Source organism: Pteropus medius, unplaced genomic scaffold (genome assembly GCF_902729225.1).
Source record: "Pteropus medius unplaced genomic scaffold, Ma_sr-lr_union100, whole genome shotgun sequence".
Classification (NCBI taxonomy): domain Eukaryota; kingdom Metazoa; phylum Chordata; class Mammalia; order Chiroptera; family Pteropodidae; genus Pteropus; species Pteropus medius.
The window spans coordinates 9,277,350-9,297,127 of record NW_024349803.1 but is presented as its reverse complement, the minus strand read 5'-3'; the positions used below and the strand labels follow the sequence as shown (position 1 = coordinate 9,297,127).

General features: G+C 35.9%; 1 protein-coding gene across 3 annotated transcripts in view; it reads left to right on the top strand.

The window, feature by feature from the left end:
- Positions 1–19,778, top strand: part of STAG1 (STAG1 cohesin complex component) — a 326,589-nt gene that overhangs the window by 3,404 nt on the left and 303,407 nt on the right. The window contains exon 2 of one of the 3 annotated variants that reach the window (XM_039837229.1): positions 1,279–1,500. The exons of the other annotated variants lie outside the window; for them this stretch is intronic. The gene's annotated coding sequence lies outside the window, so the exon portion shown is untranslated. The remainder of the gene's footprint in view (positions 1–1,278; positions 1,501–19,778) is intronic. 3 annotated transcript variants of the gene reach the window in all.

The window sequence follows — 19,778 nt, the reverse complement described above, 5'->3', positions numbered from 1 at the left end:
AGTATGTGGGATGGTTTAATAGCCTGTTGATATAAGAAATGTCCAAACCTGTAGAGAATTTTTATGAGTTTATTTGAGTCAAACTGACAACACTGGCAGGAAGCAAGATCTCACATGCTCTAGAGAATGACAGTTGTGCGGTTTCTTTTACACATTTAGAATTAAGAGGGAAGTAAGGAAGGTGGGAGAAAGGAAGGCCAAGGTGGAGATTGGTTTACAGGATAATTAACAAGATTATGTGCTCTCTGGAGGATGGTTAGCTTCCCACAGGTCTGAAAAAGAGGCATTTCAAAGGTGTATTAACTTATACACAAAAATAATGGACAGGGCTTGAAATTATAACTAGGGAAGTTAGAGGCTTGAGGTGTGACTACCCACCAAGATCTGCCCAGTTAGGAATTTATGATCAGATCACCCTGTGAGGTTACTTTTGGTTAGGTTATTTTGGAGCCCCCTTTTCATCCACAAGTCCAAGAAGCAAAATATTTTCAAGAGGAGGAAATTAGGACAGTTTTAGTTAAGGATATCAAGCTTTAAAGAATATAACTAGGAGTTAAAATTGTTAGATACAGCTTAATTTCTTAATACAGAAGTGGTATAGCAGGGGCTTGGTTAATCTTTGTTATCTGAATATAAAAATATAAATCTTTAGAATTTAGATGGTTCTTGGCTACTGTGTTACTGTCTAGGGAAAAGTAGGAAGGATATATCTAAAAATGGTCTTGCATAAGCTCCAGAATAAGATAATTAAAGTAAGAGTTAGGGTTGAGTCTACAGAGAAGGAGGGATCAGTTTTTTGTCATTTTGGTAGTTAAGAGGTTAGGATCCCAGCTTCCTATCTTTTAATACTGAGAAAAACCATGTCTTACTGAGAAATGTGATTCTTTTTAAGTGAGCTTTAAGTAAGTCATAGACAAGTTGGTTTTATAGAATCTTCGTAATACACCTCCATTTAATACACCTCTTAATGCCTCTCTCCTCTTCGAATCCTCTCTTTTTGCCAGTTTGTGCTTGAAGGACATTTCAAGTTCTGCCTTCTTTGTGAAATACATTGCTTTGTGCTAAGGGCTGAAATGATAAACCAGTTGCCTAAATGTCTTTTAAGGAGTTTTCTTGTAATTAGCTGTAGTAGTGGCTTTTAACTTGCTGGAAGCTCACAATTATAAAAACATTTACATTGTTACTGATTATAAACACAATGGAAATAAAAGTTTCATGAAATAACATTGAACTTTTATGTAGTGCACCCTGATATTTTCTTTTGTTTTTTTAATGAAGAATGCTGGTAGCAACTCACCTAAGTGATATGACTCAGCAACCTACAGTTGGAAAAGTGCTGAATTATCTCGGTGATCAGGAGAGTACAGAGTAAAACCATAAGAAGAAACCGTTTCACTTTCATCAGATTTGCAGATATTAAAAATTCTGATAATCAAGTTTCGGTGAGAATGTGGAGAGTGCAAATTGACAGTCATTTTGCAAAAGAATTTGTTTTATCTGGTAAGTTGAAGTATAGGAACCTTAAGCCTAGTGCTTATACTTCTGCCTACATTCCTGATGAGAGAAATTTTTATACTCGTATACCAGGATAATGTGAACAAAAACATTCCCTATAGCCTTGTTTGCAGTAGCCAATATTTAGAAACAAAGTGTCTTTTAGTAGTAGGATGGATAAATAAATGTTGTTTTTGAAAGTTAATGTTGATTCCTAGGATAACCTCACTTAGGTTACAGTGTGTTATTCTTTTTATATTTAATAATTTGTCAAGGATTTGGGGATATTTATGAGGGATATTTATAAATATCCCTCATAAATATCCCTCATAAATATCCCCAAATCCCTGACAAATTCTCTTTGGTCGTACTGTCAGTTTTCAGTATTAGGAATACGATGCCTCATAAACTAAGTCGAGAGGTGTTCTTGCTGTTTGTGTAATATTGATATTAATTCTTTCTTGACTATTTGCTAGAATTCACCAGTGATAACATCTGGACTTGGAATTTTGTTTGTGGGAAGGTTTTTGGTAACAAATGCAAATTCAGTTTTTTTTTTTTAGGGCTATTCAGATTTTGTTTCATCTTAAGTCAGTTTTGGTAAATTATATTAAAGAAACTTTAATCTTGTTTGTTGACGTAAGTTGTTTATGAGATTCTCTTGTTAGCCTCCTAATGTCTGTAGGATCTGTAGTGATATCTCATTTTTAATTTCTGTTTTTGTTAATGTGTTCTTTTGACCAGTCTAATTATGGTTTATTAATTTGATATCTTTTCAAATAATAACTGTCATTTTTCTCCATTCTTTTTTTTCTTTCCTCATTTATTTCTGTTCTTTACAATTTCTCCATGTATTTTGCTCCTTTTCTGGCTTCTTAAAACCAGAAACCTAGTTTCTGGAACCTCGGTCATAGAGTTCAGACAGTTATTGTTTTCCAATATAAGCATTCAAACTATATAGATTTTCCTCTAAGCATTGCTGTATTCCATGAATTTTGATATATTATGTTTTTATTATTCAGTTCGAAATAGTTTCTAATTTGCTTTGCGATTTCTTCATTGGCAATGGATTGCTTAAAAGTGTTTAATTTTCAAATATTTGTGATTATTTTATATATCTTAATGTCTAAATTTCATTTTGAGGTCAGAGGATATTCTTTGTATGATTTTAATCCTCTTATGTTTATTGAACCTTGTTTTATGGTCTAGCATATGGCCTATCTTAGTAAATGTACCTTTTACACTTGAAAAGAATGTGTATTCTGCAGTTGGGTGGGGTATTCCATAAATATCAATTAGATTAAGGTGTTTTGGTAACATTTTTCAAATAATTATGTCTTTCCTTTTTGTGGAGGTGGTTTAGTTCTATCCGTTGTTGAGAGATGTTAAAATGTATAACTGTGACTGTGGAATTATCTATTTGTCCCTTAATTTTGTCAAATTTTGCCTCATGTATTTTGAAATTCTGTTATTAGGCACATAGAATTTATGATTATTATGCCTTCCTGGTGAATTGACCTTGTTATCATTATGAAATGTCCTCCTTTGGTCTTTGTCTTGAAGTCTACATTATCTAGTATCAGCATAGCCACTCCAAATTTCTTTAGCTTAATGTTTCCATATTATATCCTTTTCCATCTATTGACTTAAAACTCTTTCTTTATATTTAATGTGTAAAGAAAGGTTTGAAAGGCAGCATATATTTGAGTTTTGCATTTTTATCCTTTCTGACGATATGGAATTGGAATTTCTCTTTCAGTTACAATAAACATTGGTTATGTGTTAATGTCTGTCAAGGACTGTAAAGGATCTGAGATTATACCCCACTTGCAGGCTAACAAGTTAACCTGCCACAGTTTAATGGATGCTAGTAGTAGCCATGAAACTCTTTGGTCAGAGATGAAGAACAATGCATTATTAGCAGTACCGGTAGCCATGTGATCAGCATTTGTGTGAGATCTCTTGAGTCTCAGTTTGCGCAGGTAGTTTTGAAGATGTGATAACTGCATATGCAGTGGGTTTAGTTATAGGAGTGGAATCCAGGCTTAGGAAATGTGAATTTTGATAATCGGTATTAAGCGTGCCTCCCCTTTTCTCTGAGGGAGATGCCTGATTATTTCAGGTTATCATTGTCCCTCTCATATAGAGCATTGAGAGGTAGGCTTCCTTTTTTCTCTGATAGATAGTACGAAGTAGCAAATGCATAGAAATGCTTATGACAGTGCATAACATGAAACTAAAGAATATCTTAAGCTGTATTCTAATTTAGAGCCTAAATTAACTTTGGGGAAGAAAATGCCTTACTATGTACCTTGGACTGCTAGGGATAATTAAAAAGTTCATACTTCCACAGATGAATTAAGCGGTCACATGATAATGGTTAAGAAAGCCATTGTCTGTTGTGTAAGAGAGTTCCTGGCACTTGCATAACACTGTGTCAAATTCTAACTCATCTTTTTCTAAGTATGTAAATTTGGGTAAATTCTTTAACCTCCCTAAACCTCAGTTTTGTCATCTGTAAATGGGAAAAATAAAAGCATGCCTTGTTATGGATTCTGGTAGAGATTAAAAAGGTAGCTTTTAACTATTAGACCATGAACATTGTACGTCAATCCACAGGGCATTGATCTTAAATTTAAAAGGTGAATAAAATTATAATCTAAATAAGTGATGGAGTTACTTTCCAGAAACAAAGAATTTTAATTAATTGGTTATTATCAGCGCATAGAGCTAGCAGATTAAAACTTTATTAATGAGAATGGTCAGAGGATGTGATGCTTTGGTTAATTAATTGAGAGATGAAGGTTACAGCCAGAGTTTTATTCTTATTTTTAAACATATTTTATAGGTCAGGCTCTTTTTCTTTCTTTTGAAATTAACTGCATCCTGGAAAGGCAGTGTAATGTTTTCTTGGTAGTTGAGAAACCTTGATGGTTTTATCAGGGTTATTTTTTGATTATTAGCTTTGCACATAGAATTTCGCAGAGACTAGGAATGAGTCTTTACCAAGAGAGAAACATATCTTGAAAGTTATCTCTTTGAGTAAGTTACTAGACAAAATAAGATCATAGATGACTGATTTTTTTTCCCCCTCATAGAAATGGGGTACAATGAACAAAACTCTGGTTAACTCAAGTTATGGATTTTTTAACTTTATAAATGTAAAGGCAGCATGGCATTGGAGAGAGAAAACTAGCGTAGGGCCAGAAACCCAAATTTTAATTACAGCTCTCGCACTATCTACCTGTGTGTCTTTGAGTCATTACTTTTCTGGGCCTCAGTTTCTTCATTGTAAAATTAGTCTTGGACCTTGTTTCCAAGATTCCTTTAAATTTTTTAGTCCCTTTGAAGTAATTAGGAAATCGACTCTGAGGTAATGCAGAGTGTTTGATTTGAAAATCTTTAGGTTTGAAAAACCTAAGTGTGTTATCAGCAAGCTCCTTTTGCCCCTCATCTCCCAACTGGTTAAAAGAATAATTCATACTTTCCCCTAGCTGATAACTGTGGAGACCAATTACATTAATATTTAGATAGTATTTATAGTCTTTAGTGCCAGCTTTGGGTGTGTGTTTATTTGGTAAGAAAGATTAACAAGTGCTTCCATTTAATTTTATTCATTATGAATTATTCAGACATTTATTGAACATCTACAATGAGCCATACACTGTGAGTAAAAGACATTAAAGCACAATTTTGTCTTTCTGATGTACAGTGGAGGTGATTTGTGATTCAGAACTCAAGTGATACATTCTCCAAAAATTCTTTCCTGATTGCCCCTTTCTCTCTTCCTCAATCCAGGGTTGGTCTAAGTGCCCTTCCTTTGTGTAGTAGTGGCTGTGCCAGGGCTTCCATGACTGATTGTGGAATTGGTGCTCTGCATACAGGTGCCTGGCCAAGAGAGTTGGTGGAGGCTGAAATCCAGATTTTGTCTGCTTGACAAAGTGTCCATTTGCTTTTTCTTATTTTTCTGATTCACCTACCCAAAGTAGGCCTTTCTTCCTAATTCTTAAAAAGAGTCTGTATGTTAGCGGATGTCTACCCTGTGTGTTAGTGTTCCAATAAGAAAATTCTGTAGTGTATTTTTTTGTATTCAAGTTTTATAGTAGGTAATAAATACTTTGAGGTAGTATGTTGAAGTGAGGAAATGCTTCCTGAAAGTGAATTCTTATGTAAGTTAAAGAAAAGTGAAAGCTAGGCACTAGTGGGATGATGGACATGGGAATGGCATCAGGTGAATGCAAAGTGCAAGGTTGTGATATAGTGTTGCCGATGGGTTTTCAAACTGTGGTCCCTGCACCAGAAGTGTCAGCATTATCCAGGAACTTGTTAGAAATGCAAGTTTTAGAACCTCACCCCAGTCTGACTGAATCAGAAATTCTGGAGGTAGAGACCAGCAATTTATGTTTGAGAGATACTACTATAGCCTACTTTCTGAGGAAGCGTTAGTTCAGTGTGTGTTCAGAGCATGTGGTACCTGTGAAAGAGAGATTAAATGTAGAGTTGTAAGCAGTGACCAGAGTGTTTAGTGGCCCAAACTAAAAGAGTTTGAACTTTGTCTTTAGGCAAGTGAGTGCACATTAGAATCATTTGGGAGCTTTAAAAATATACCAGTGATTGGGATCTACTCCAGACCAACTGATACCAAATCTGAGTTTTCGATGCACACTGAGGGTTGTGAACTGTATAATTGACTGATCTTGGTTAATGATTATGATATACACACTTGAGAGTGTGTCAAATACTGTGTCAAGTAGCATGATAATAATTAACACAACAGTCTTATGTAGATATTCCCATTTAACAGATGAAGCAGAGAGGTGAAGTACCTTTTTCCAGTATTACCTAGCTAGGAAGTGGTGGGTTTGAGTGCAGGTTTTTGTGATTCTAAAGTCTAGTCTCTTAAGCAATATATATATTTTTAACCCAGGGGTCATGAACTTAGATGGAAAAATAATTACATCTTTATTTCACTAACCTCTAAGTGAGATTTAGCAGTTCCTTTCATTTTTGAACATAGGCAACAAATCACAATTGTATTAACAACTGTGACTTTGTTATCAATAGAAATCAGAAATATTTCCATATTAAATTACAGGTGTTGCAAATATCTCAAAATGTTTTTATCCTAATCCTTGTTTTAAAATTAGGCTGTTAGACCCACCTCTGGATCTTTAAATCAGTATATTAAAGACATATGTGTATCACTAATCATAAACATGCTTTTTTTAAGTATGTTGATAATTTTATGCGAATATAATTAATAATTCCTTTTCTAAGCATGGTACCATTTGCTGAGGGAGAGAGTTTAATAGGGTAGGGTAGACAGGGAATAAAAAAATCCACTTGGTTATCTCTCAGAATAGAGATCCTTATAAAAGAGACAATCTTTCTTTCATTCCGTGGTCCTCTTTTATTTGACTTGTTAATAGGACTGAAACCCATGTTTTTTGTTACATGTCAAAAGTATTAGATTGCAAAGTACTTTGTGCTTAGAGTGCTTTTTTCTAAGCACTTCCAAAAAAGTTAGAGAAGATGATGATACGCATTATGTTACCAGGCATTCTAACTATCCTGTAATCTGATAACAATGCTGTGTAATAGAACTTTGTGCAATGATGAAAATGTTTTGTATTTGTGTTGTCTGGCGTGGTAGCTATTAACCACAATGGTACAAAGAAACAAGATAATATAATAGTAGTTAACAGTAGTACAACAACATTATAGTTAACAGTACTTCTTATATGGCAGGTACTGTTCTTAGCATTTTACGTATTTTAATTTAGGTAATCCTTACAAGGTCACTGTGAAGTGGGTATTATTGTTAAGTCTCAGTTTACAGATGAGGAAGCAGGCAGAGAAGTTAAGAGATTTTTCCAAAGGTCACATAGCTACTAATTAGCAGAATAGTATTCAGATCCTAGCTTCCTTTATGTTCCCTTTATAATGTATAATGTATGCCTTTATCACTTTCCTCAGACCCTCAAATGTATATACAGAATGCTGTCAGAAACAGTATACTAAAAGGAATTTAAGAAAAATCATTTTGCTTTAATTTTTAACTCAAAGTTGTGTAGACTTTTAGTTTATAGTTCTTTGCCTTTTGTTAGCATTTGAGTTAGCATGGACTTTACTATTTTATTTCCTGTTAAGTAAACTTGTATTAGATGTAGTAGGTATTTTTACTAACCAACACTGATGTTTATTAAACAGTAACTTAGATCCCTCCCCCCAAGGTTAATTTAAATCTGAGTTCAGAAATTGAATATTAATGCAGGTATACTTTGTTTTATTGCATTTAGCTTTATTGAGCTATGCAGTATTGTGCTTTATGCAAGTTGAAAGATTGTGGCACCCCAGCACCAAGTAAGTTTATTGGCATCATTTTTCCAACATCACTTGCTCAGTTCATGTCTCTTGTGTTACATTTTGGTAATTCTCACAATATTTTAAATCGTTTCACTATTATAATGTTTGTTGTTATGATCTATGATCAGTGAACTTTGATGTTACTATTGTTATTGTTTTGAGCACCACGAATTGCACCCATATAAGATGGCAAACTCAATCTATAAGTGTTATGTGTGTTCTGACTGCTTCACCACCAGCCGTTCCCCTTCTTTCTTCCTTTCCTTGGGCCTCTCTATTCCCTGAGACACAATAGTATTGAAATTAGGCTGGTTAATAACCCAACAGTGGCCTCTTAAGTGTTCAAGTGAAAGTCAGTGTCATGTGTCTCTCACTTTAAATCAAAACTAGAAATGATTAAGCTTAATGAGGAGGGCATGTCAAAAGCTGAGAAAGGCTGAAAGCTAGGTCTCTTGTACTAGTTAGCCAAGTTGTGCATGCAAAGGAAAAATTCTTGAAGGAAATTAAAAGTGCTACTTCAGTGAACACACAACCGATAAAGCGAAACAGCCTTACTGCTCATAAGGAGAAAGTTTTAGTGCTCTGGATAGATCAGACAAGCCACAGCATTCTCTTAAGCCAAAAACTAATCCAGAGCAAGGCCTTAACTCTTTTTAGTTCTGTGAAGGCTGAGAGATATGAGGAAGCTGCAGAAGAAAAAAATTGAACTCACAGAGGTTGGTTCATGAGGTTTAAGGAAAGAAGCTGTTTCTCTCTTATAACGTGAAAGTCTGATACAGAAACTGCAGCAGGTTATCCAGAAGATCTAGTGAAGATAATTAATGAAGGTGGCTACACTAAACAACAGATTTTCAATGTAGACAAAACAGCCTTACATTGGAAGATGCCATCTAGGACTTTTATAGCTAGAGAGAAACCAATGCCTCGCTTCAAAGCTTCAAAGGACAGGCTGATTCTCTTGTTAGGAGCTAGTACAGTTGGTGACTTTTAAGTTGAAGCCAATGCTCATTCATTCTGAAAATCCTAGGGCCCTTAAGCATTATGCTATATGTACTCTGCTTGTGTTCTATATATGAAATAACAAAGCCTGGATGAGAGCACATCTGTTTACACCATGATTTATTGAGTATTTTAAGCCCACTGTTGAGACCTGCTGCCCAGGAAAAAAGGATTCCTTTCAAAATATTACTGATCATTAACAATGGACCTGGTCACCTCAGAGTTCTGATGGAGATGTATAACAAGATTAATGTTGTTTTCATGCCCTGTAACAACATCTGTTCTATAGCTGGTGTATCAAGGAGTAATTTTAACTTTTAGGTCTTATCATTTAAGAAATACATTTTGTAAGGCTATAGCTGCCATAGAGAGTGATTACTCTGATGAATCTGGGCAAAGTAAATTGAAAATCTTCTGGAAAGGACTCACCATTCTAGATGCTATTAAGAACATTTTTGATTCATGGTAAGAGGTCAAAATACCAACTTTAACAGGAGTTTGAAGGGAGTCGATTCCAACTTTCATGGATGACTTTGAGGATTCGAGACTTCAGTGAGGGAAATAACTGTAGATGTGGTGGAAATAGCAAGAGAACTAGAATTAGAAGTGGAGCCTGAAAATGAATTGCTACAATCTCATGATAAAACTTTAACAGATGAGGAGTTGCTTCTTACGGATGAGCAAAAAAATAGTGGTTTCGTGAGATGGAGTCTACTGATGAAGATGCTATGAAGATTGTTGAAATGACAACAAAGCTTTTAGAGTATTACCTAGAGTAGTTGATAAAGCAGTAGCAGGGTTTGAGAGAATTGACTGCAATTTTGAAATTTCTAATGTGGGTAAAATGTTACCAAACATCATGGCATTCTGTGGAGAAATTGTTTGTGAAAGGAAGAGTCAATCAATGTGGCAAACTTCATTGTTGTCTTATATTTAAGAAATTGCTGTAGCCACCCTAAACTCAACAGCCGCTGCCCTGATCAGTCAGCAGCCATCAACATCAAAGCAAGACTCTCCACCAGCAAAAAGATTATGACTCACTAAAGGCTCAGATGATGGTTAGCAGTTTTTAAATTAAGATATGTACATTAGTGCCAAGATTTAGACATAATCATATTGTACACTTAATAGGCTACAGTATGACATAACCTTTATGTGTACTGGGAAACTGAAAATTTCATGTGGCTCACTTTATCGTGGTGATGTGGAACTGAACCTGCAGTATCTATGAGGTATGCCTGTATGGTTATTTTGTTCACTAAAACTAATTGAAATGTAATTCTGCGGTCATTTTTGATGAATTGGCTTTATTTAGTGCATATTTGGCTTTCCTTAGTTGATATATATGAACAACTAATCTATGTTACACCCGGTATGTTATGTTCCTAGAGGCCCAAAAGGGAAAGGTATCTCTTAGGTACAGAGTTCCATTTACCATATTTAGGACAAGCTAGTAATAGAGTAAGATGAAAAGGGGCAAGAAGAACTGTCATTTTTCAGTTGCTGTTATGGGCATTGTGCTTGGTGCTTTACATACTTAGTCATCATTTATCGAATACAGGCAGTTTATCAGGCCCTTCCAGTTCTTTAGATTCATTACATGTGTCATTTAATCTGCACCTAACCCTTCAGAGAACATGATGACGGCAAAGATATTTTACTGGTGAGGGCTTTGTTAGGCTCTGCCTGTTCCCTCCACTCTCCTCTGTTTCAAGGGAAAATGATCATAAATGTAGTTGGGGAATCAGATGGGGGTGGTGCTGAGGTTATCATTGATGTCAACTGATCTAGTATTTAAGGTCCTCCAGTTATAAATTTGTTTATTTCATTTTGGCTAGATCTTGGAGATAAGGCAGACAAGTTATTTGTCCCCATGTGAGAGAACAGTAATCAGGTAAATGATCATGTACTATGGTAAATGCTATAAGGAGGATAAACGTGGGGTACTATGAAGGCTAATAATGAGATACACACATTAAATAGGGAAACTGAGGAAAGGCATCTTTGAAGATGTGAGGTTTAAGCTGAGATAGGCATAGAAACTGGACAGGAATGGTCCAGGCACAGGAAGAACAAAGGCAGAATTTCGATAGCAGAAATGGTTGTGGTATTGTAGGAACTGAGAGATGGTCATAGTGACTGGAGGGAGCATAATCCACGGAGAATGTTGTGGCATCACATGAGGTTAGAGAGGTAGGCCAGAGTCTGAATTGTATAGGTTATATTAGGTTAGTAAGGATTCTAAGGAATGCAGATTTTATAAGTAAAATAAGAAATCATTGGAAAGGGTTATGCTGTAGAACATTTTAAAAACATTGTTCTAGCCTAGTGGTTCTCAACTGCAGGTGATCTCCCCTCCCGAGGATATTTGAATATCCACAGACATTTTTCGTTGTCACAACTGGGAGTGATGATGTATGTTGCTGGCATTAGTGGATAGAGGCCAGGGATGCTGCTAAACATTCTACAATGCTCAGGTCAGCCCCCTATAACAAAGAATTATTAGCCCAAAATGTCATTAGTGCCAAGGTTGATAACTTCTGCTCTGGCTGCTGTGAATATTGGATTGTGGTACGGGTGGAATGAGAGAGGGGAGGGATAGGTTTTTGCAATGTCCAGGTGATAGTTTCTTGGGTTATGTTGTAATAGAGGTAAAAATGAGAAATGTGATTCTGTTTGTGTTTTGGAGTTAGACAGTGAGTAAAAGGGATGAGTTAGGGATGATCTCCAGGTTTCTAACTTTAATTGAGTGAATGAACTTGTGGGCCCACCCAAACCACTTCCAGATTTTCCATACAAACAGGCTGTCTTGGCTCATGCTGAGGACTTTCCTAAAATTTCTCAAAGGTTCACAAAACCCAAACAAGTAGCATCTGGCCTTGGTGTGCCCCATACTAATTGCTGAGCAGCCCCAAGGCCAGCACTAGAGGCAGCCAGCCTTGGTTCTCAGATTGGCCTTATGAGACGCCTGCAAGTCCAGCGCAGGTGGTGGTTATCTTCAGATTACTTGGTGGCTCATGCCAGGTAGTCTTGGGCAGGGCATAGGCTGTGGCTGAACTTGATTTGTGGCAGGACCCCTCCCAGGAGGCCCTCAGGGCCTGACCTAGCCAGAATACCATCCAGGGCACATTAGAAGACAACACACCAAAGGACAAATTGAGCAGTCACCAGAGCCCTGCTAAAGCGATTCCTACTCTGTATGGTCAACCTCTCCACAACAGCTTCTTCATTGGAGTCATTGGCCAGTCCTCAACCAGACAACCCATGAGTCAGTCTCACCCATTGATGTGCAAACAGCAACCAAGTCTCAACTACAACAAGAGGGCACACAACCCATACAAGGGACACACTTGGAGCACCCAACTCAGGTGACCAGGGAGACTATGCCACTGGACCCCACAGGACACCTACTACATAAGGCCACTCTACTAAGACTTGAAGAGATAGTAGCCCTGCCTAATACATAGAAGTAAACACAGGGAAGCAGCCAAAATGGGGAGACAAACATGTCTCACATGAAAGAACAGAACAAAGCTCCAGAAAAAGAATTGAACAGAATGGAAACAAGCAAGCTACCAAATGCAGAAGTCAAAACAGTGGTTATAAGGATGCTCAATGAACTTAAGGGAAGAGTAGATAACTCAGTAAGAACTTTAATGAGACAGAAAACATAAAAGTGGAGATAGAAAACAAAGAAGAACCAGTCAGAAATGAAGAATACAATAACTTAAACAAAGAAAAATACATTAGAGGGAATCAACAGTGAAAGAGATGAAGCAGAGGATCGAATCAGCGATTTAGAAGATAAGGTAGCAGAAAACACCCAATCAGAACAACAAGAAAAGAAGAATCCAAAAAAATGAGGATAGTTTAAGGGGCCTCGGGACAACATCAAGCGTGCCAACATTCTCATCATAGGAATACCAGAAGCAGAAGAGAGAGAGCAAGGAATTGAAAACCTATTTGAAGAAATACTGATGGAAAACTTCCCTGACCTGGTGAAGGAAATAGACATACAAGCCCAGGAAATGCAGAGTCCCAAACGAGATGAACCCAAAGAGTCTCACACCAAGACCCATCATAATTAAAATGCCCAAGGTTAAAGACAAAGAAATGATTCTAAAAGCATCAAGAGAAATGCATCTGGTTACCTACAAAAGGGCTGCCATTAGACTGTCAGCTGATTTTTCAACAGAAACTTTTCAGGTCAGAAGGGATTGGCACAAAACAGTCAAAGTGATGAAAAGCAAGGACCTACAACCAAGATTACCCAGGCAAAGTTATCATTTAAAGTCAAAGGACAGATAAAGAGCTTCTCAGACAAGAAAAGGCTACAGAAATTCATCAACACCAACCCAGTATTACAAAAAATGTTACAGGGACTTCTTTAAGAAGAAGAAAAAAAATATATATGAATAATAAAATGGCAATAACCACATATCTATCAATAGTTACCTTAAATATAAATGGATTAGATGTCCCAATTAAAAGATAGAGTGGCTGAATGGACAAGAAAACAAGACCCTTGTATATGCTTTCTACAAGAGAATCACTTCAGATTGAAAGACAGACTGAAAGTAAGTGGATAGAAAAAGGTATTTCACGAAAATGGAAACAAAGTAGAAGATGGGGTAGCAATATTTATCCCAGCCAAAACAGACTTTAAAACAAAGGTTATAACAAGAAACTAAGAAAGACCCAGTAATCACACTTCTGTATATTTATCTGAGAAAACCCAAAACACTTCCTCAAAGGGGCACGTGTATCTATATGTTCATTGTGGCATTATATACAGTAGCCAAGATATAGAGGCAACCTGAGTGCCCATCAATGGATGAATTGATAAAGAAGTAGTGTTAGACATATACAATGGAATATTACTCAGCTATTAAAATAATAATGAAATTTTGTCATCTGCAACAGCATGGATGGACGGACCTAGAGGGTATTGTGTTTAGTGGAGTTGTAAGAAAGAAAAATGCCATGTGACTTCGCTTACATGTAGACTCTAAAGCAGCAGTCCTCAACCTTTTTGGTATCAGGGACTGGTGCTCCTATGAGAATCTAATGCCTCATGATCTGAGGAGGCCATTATGTTAGCATTGGGGTGTGGCTGCAAATACAGTTGAAGCTTTGTTTGGTAGCCCACCACTCACCTGCTGTGTGGCCCAGTTCCTAATAGGCCACGGACCCTATATAGGTCTGCAGCCTGGGGTTTGGGGGCCCCTGAATTCTAAAGAACAAAATAAAAAGAAACTCATAGATACAGAGGGGTGAAAAGGGGGAAGGGATTAAGATGTACAAATTAGTATTTACAAAATAGTCATGGGGATGCAAAGTATAGTATAAGGAATTAAAAAGTTGAATAAATGGTGGTGCATTCTAAGATGGGAAAGACCGAAGGGAAGAAAACTAAGAATGAAGGGTTCTGATTTTTAAAATCTTAATTCATGGAACCTGAGTTACCATTAATAGAAGACAACACCATTTTATGTACATTAGAAGGAAACATATACCATATACCTGTATAGCCTGTAATTGGTTGCACCAGCCACTCATTGCTTTGACATCTTTTATCTATTCCCAGAGATTTGGCAATTTTTTTTGTCTTTATTTGCATTGCTTGGCATGTGATAGACTGTCCTTTTGCATTGTCAGTAACAAAACAATACAGCTTCATCTACTTGTAGTTCTCATATCTCTAAGTCACTTTATTGTTGCTTTTTAAGAAAACATGGAATTGGGATCATTATGAGCAGAAACAAATATTTGATTTGCTAATCTCAATACCTTTGTGCATGGTAATATTTTATTTCAGTGCCAAATTATAGAGCATTTTAAGAGACATTTTAAAGGTAAACTCAACATGCATGAAGCTAATAATGCAAATTACTCAATTGATACAAGGTGAACAACTGTGACTGAATTATTGGATGAACAATGACAGCTATATTTAATTACTGTCCAGCACAATTATAAAATGCTATGGATTGTGAGATGCATCTCTATCTCAAAAATGTTAAAATAAGGGGAGAAATGTTAAAATAAGTACATGTTAGAATAAGTGAACTACAGTAGATGGTGAGAAGCTTCCTATACCAGCCCATTTAACATATGATATGGGTAGAAGTGTATGAATAGCACTGCTGATAGTCTGGTGTTAATATGAATGGTTTCTGTGTTACAGAAGCTCACCTTTTGAAGGAAATCACTGGTAGGTGAAACTTTATATTTGCTTTGGGATGTTCAGATGGTAGAATTTGTTGAAAGAATAGCTAAAGAGGGCAGCAAGTAAATAGTTCTTAGGTAATATGTGTAAGACAAGTGATGAAATTAAAGTGATGAAACTGGTATATGTATTTTGATAGTATAGGTCAGTACTAGCAGCATGTTTAGTAAAGTTATAGGCAAATATATCTTAATTTTTGAGAACGTAGCAGCCAATTTTTCACATTGTACTATAAAAGTTGTTGTTTAATTTACATAGCTTTGGAAAACAGTTTACTAATAGTTTTGTTGCATATATTAAAAAGTAAGAAACCATTACTTTTTTTTTAAACATCACAAATAGGTTTTGTTTGTCACCGTGAAAAGTCTGTTAAACAAAACAGATTCTTGGACTGGGGGCTCATATCCATCAGCTTGTTCAACTTTAGCACCTGTCTTGTCCCCAGTGGCTTTTCCAGAACTGCTACCTTCACCATGAAGCTCCATGAGTTTTCCCATCTCAGACTTGGGCTTCTTCAGCATTTTGACTTTTCTAACAAAGACATCATGGAGAGAATAAATTGATTGGCAAGACTTTTCTATGCCTTTTCCAATGCTATCTGGAATCAGTTTATTGACCACTTCTTTCAAGTCATTTGTCTGCACTTCTTGGGTCACAATTTCTATAATCTTCCGGATTTGGCGGACCTGTTGATGCTGAGCATAAGAGGTCTTCCAAATCTGATTGTTGCATTTTTTAGTAAAACCAACACAGACTAGATGAAGCAAAGAATCGTCGGTGGTCTTGACATCGACATGAGCTTCAATCATGGTCTGCCATTTTTTGGCCATGGAGCACATTTTGTCATGGGTAAGATCCATGCCATGAAAATTAGGCAGTTTTTAACTTGAACATCCTTAGTAATTAGCTTGAATTTTCTAAATGCAACTTCATGCTGCAAATCACCCAGACCCACTTCAAAAACAAGACCCTTGAGACATTCAGATGCGATTTTGGTTCCTTGAGTTCTTGAGTTTCTTATATTGAACATATCTGATGCTTTCACATCATACCAATCTTTCTTAGAAAATGGGTCAACCACTTTCTTCTTGGCTCCTTTTTAGCCTCCTTTCGTAAAGTGCTTATTCTTGCTGACTACCATGCTGCCGCTCAGAGAGCCAAAAGGGCAGAACCATTACTTAAAACAAACATACTGAAATTTTGTTAACCCAAACAAAATTCCTGCATGTATAAATGGTGCGTGCATGTGTATGTATGTGAATATAGTTTCTTTGACATATAGATACCCTTCTATGACTTTATTTTACTTGTTTGACACTTAATTAAATACTTTTATTGTGATAAACCATAATAATTCTGATGTGGTTTTCTTTCCTATTATTTTCAGAGCAAGGACATGTTGCTTTTGTGTGTTCTATAGCAGCAGAGGACAGTGCTGAGCAAGATAACAGTCAACAAATAGTACTTAAATTCAACTAAATCAAATAAGGTTTGTGCTATAGACTGTGCTTGATTATTATACTTTAATCCCATTTACTAGAGATTATAGCTTCAGATATGCTGACATCATTCTTTCCTGAGATTAATTCCTTTATTGTCCTATTTTTTCCTAAACCTTTTCAGCCACCTCTTTTCTTCATACTTCATTACTTCATTCATTCATTACATATTGTTCCTGATCAGTTTCACTTTAAAGTCGAGCTAGACAGAACTTGGAAATAGGAAATAATTCTTTTATTCTATGGTCTCACTTTAAACACACACATCATTAAAATTCTTATCTTTTAAAGGGTGGTATGTTGATGTGTGGAATGACTGATTTTCTTAAGATTTTTCATAATGATTCACTAAGGAATTTGGAAGCTTCCTCACTTGATTCAAAATATTATTGGAAAAAATACTGGATTTACATAGAAGTGTTGAGGAACATAGATTTGCAATTATAATACTTTAAACATTTGACCTTTTTCATTTGGAAGCTTGCTAGTTCCCTTATAAAAGGAATTTGAAGTTTTAGAAGGGACATTTCATTTTCTAAAATAATAAGAAATGGCACTTTGCCATTAAAGGCCTGTAAATGAATTTTTACATATGTTCTTAAAGTTTTTGATTTTTTTTTTTTAACATAGACACCGACAGTTTCTTTTTAATATTATAGAGCCCTTTAGTCCTTTGATTCATTTTTTGTCTCCCTCCTTCCTTAATTTTCTTATCTAGACTGGAATCTTATTTAACTTTGAAATATGTTGAGCTGCTTTCCACTTTAATTTCTTAAATGTATCTGTTTAACCAGTATCCAAACACAGATCAGTTAATCTCTGATTTTTATGTACCTGGCACTGAGCTACTTAGCACATCTGGAGAAATCAGAACTTTGCAGACTGGAGTCACTAAACAACCCTGCTCTCCAGTCTTAATTGGACCCTCAGCATTACCCAGCAATCCTTCTTTGTTCCTAGGTAGTTCTTTCTCATTTCTCATAGCATTTATTTAAAATTTTTCCCTAAAGCCTCCTTACTTCATCACTTCTCCTCTTTCTCAGTAGCTGACCATATCTATTCATTGAGAAACTTGGATTTAATTATTATTTCTTGAAGATATTGAAATGATTGAAACGAAGTTAGAGATTACCCTGACATTTTGCTATGCAAGATAGAAATTTTAGAGCAAAACTTGAAAGATGGGTCTTTGTGATCATTTTGGTTGAACCTGCTGTGAGCTCATTTTAGCATAAAATCACCTGATTTTCAGTTTAGTTATATTCTTGGAATATTTTTCTGGTTTAAATTATGATTCAAGGAAGCTCTGTGTTGTGTAAAAGGTTCCAAATAAATATCTTAAGCTGACTTTTTTATCGCAGTTAACATATTGATGATACATGAAATACTCATAAACTTGATGAATTTTTATCCATGTAACCTCCTTCCAGATCAAATACAGAACTTTTCTAGCACCCCAAAAGGTTCTCTATATCTCTTTTCAATGATCTCTTCTTCCTATTCCAACTTTTTTTAAAATCAGTAAATTTTGTACTTTGGCTGCTTTTGCTTCACATGCTGTTTGTGAGATGCATCCATATTGTGGCTTGTATCAACAGTTCTTTTTTTTTTTATTGCTGTGTAGTGTTCTGTATGAATATACCAAACTGTATTTTATTAATCTGTTTTGTGCGTGGACATTTGGGTTATTTTCAGTTTTTGGCTATTATGATAAAGCTGCTGTGAATATTCTTGTATAAGTTTCTTGGTGAACTTAAGCCCTCATTTCTTTTTAATACATATGCCTAGACTGGAATTGCTGGCTCGTAGTATCCATCTTAACACCGCTTTTGTAATGGAAACAAAACATTAACTTCACCCCTACTTATCTATTAGCAATTTCATTCCTTCTGATAATGAATACAAAAAGCATTAGGTTTTCTAATAAGATTCTAAAACAAGGGACCTCTTTGCTTTCATTTACATGTAAAATTAAAACTCTTACTCGGTTCCAAATTAAACTATTTGGTTCTGTTAGTACTTCTTCAGTATTGTGTATAAATCTTATATTTTCTCCTTTATTCAAAAATTAGTATTTTTCTCTATTATAGTTTGTCCCAATTTCCTGTAAGATTATCTTTCTTATTTATTAGAGGATTTCTCTGACTGCTCATAAGACTGCCAAAATAATTATTGGTTTTCCTGGCAGAAACATAGGCTTTCTTGGTTTTATTGGTTTGGCCTTTTAGACTCTTGTGGTATCTGAAGTAGAAGGAACCGCTACTGTATTTGGAAACCAAAGACCTGGATTCTAACCCAGATTAGCCTGTTTATTAGCAGCATGTACTTTTGTAAATTACTTTTATCTCACTGCCTTACTTGTATTGGGAATAAGCATGAATGTCCTGGGAATAAGCATGAATATCCTGGTAATCCCAGAGGATGTTGGCTGGTAAATGAGCCACTGTAATAGTGCTCTATAAACTGTGAAGTAAGAATATAAGCAGTTGTCTTTTTGGGAGTACATTTTCAGATTTCTAAGCAGCATTCATCTGGCCTATAAAAGAAACAAAATACAAGTTGCAATTTTTGGAGGCATGCAGCAGAACAGAGGAGTGTCTCTAGGGAAGGCTGGCTGCCTGATGAGTCAGGTCTAAAGTGTGGCAGGAACTGATGAGCTATGTACCAGACTCTGGTTCTCAGAATTGGTATGTTCGGAAGTTCAACTTTTTATTTACATCTAGGAATGTTTTAGGTTTCAGGTGATTTCTAGTCTGAGATATAAATCAGGATGTTAGATTATTGATATACATTGAGAAATGTCATCGTCAAATGAAAGGACTGCCTGTGCTTACCAATCGGTGCATTGTCCTCCAATGGAAAGATCTGTATCAGATACAGATTATAATCTGAAGATTGACCAGTAAAGCTGGAATCATTCCAAAGTGAGTTGGATCATTTTAGCGTCAGTATTATTGAGCTGCCATAACCTAATTAATCTGTCTGCACTACAGCTGATCTGGGTCAAGACACTATCCAGGGTCAGTGTTGGAGACAAACTGCCAAATTTAATTTGTTTGAACACTCCTCACTATTCATTTAATTCAGTTTCAGCTTTCATATAGTCATGGACAAGATCTGGGTCCTGCTTCTGATACCACCTTGTTTGGATTTTGTGTATTTACTTTCTTCATTCTACATTAGAGTTATTT